This window comes from Bactrocera latifrons, unplaced genomic scaffold (assembly GCF_001853355.1).
Source record: "Bactrocera latifrons isolate USDA-ARS-PBARC rearing strain unplaced genomic scaffold, ASM185335v1 scaffold_440, whole genome shotgun sequence".
NCBI classification, from domain to species: domain Eukaryota; kingdom Metazoa; phylum Arthropoda; class Insecta; order Diptera; family Tephritidae; genus Bactrocera; species Bactrocera latifrons.
Genome location: NW_017537091.1, coordinates 63456 through 63824, shown reverse-complemented (window position 1 = coordinate 63824; position 369 = coordinate 63456).

Here is a 369-nt window from a genome sequence, read left to right as displayed (position 1 = left end):
TTTTAATGAACTCAGCTCCCTATTATCCCAATATGATACGGTTGAGCATTTAATGTACGCTGATGACGTTCCAATATTTTCCGCTCTCAAAGACCTTACACTAATGACAGAAACTTTCACGAGAATTCTAGATGACATATCCAACTGGTCAAAAACCTCTGGATGTAAAATCTCAGCTAACAAAAGCTCAACCTTCCACATCTGCAGAAAACATAAATGCACCTTTCCTATCGTATCCCTTTCTAACACCCAAATTCCTCACACTAATACACTCAGAATACTTGGTATAATTTTTGATAAAAAACTAACTTGTTCCTTACATTGTAAATATGTTAGAATAAATTTAAAATCTAGACTTAACAGTATTAA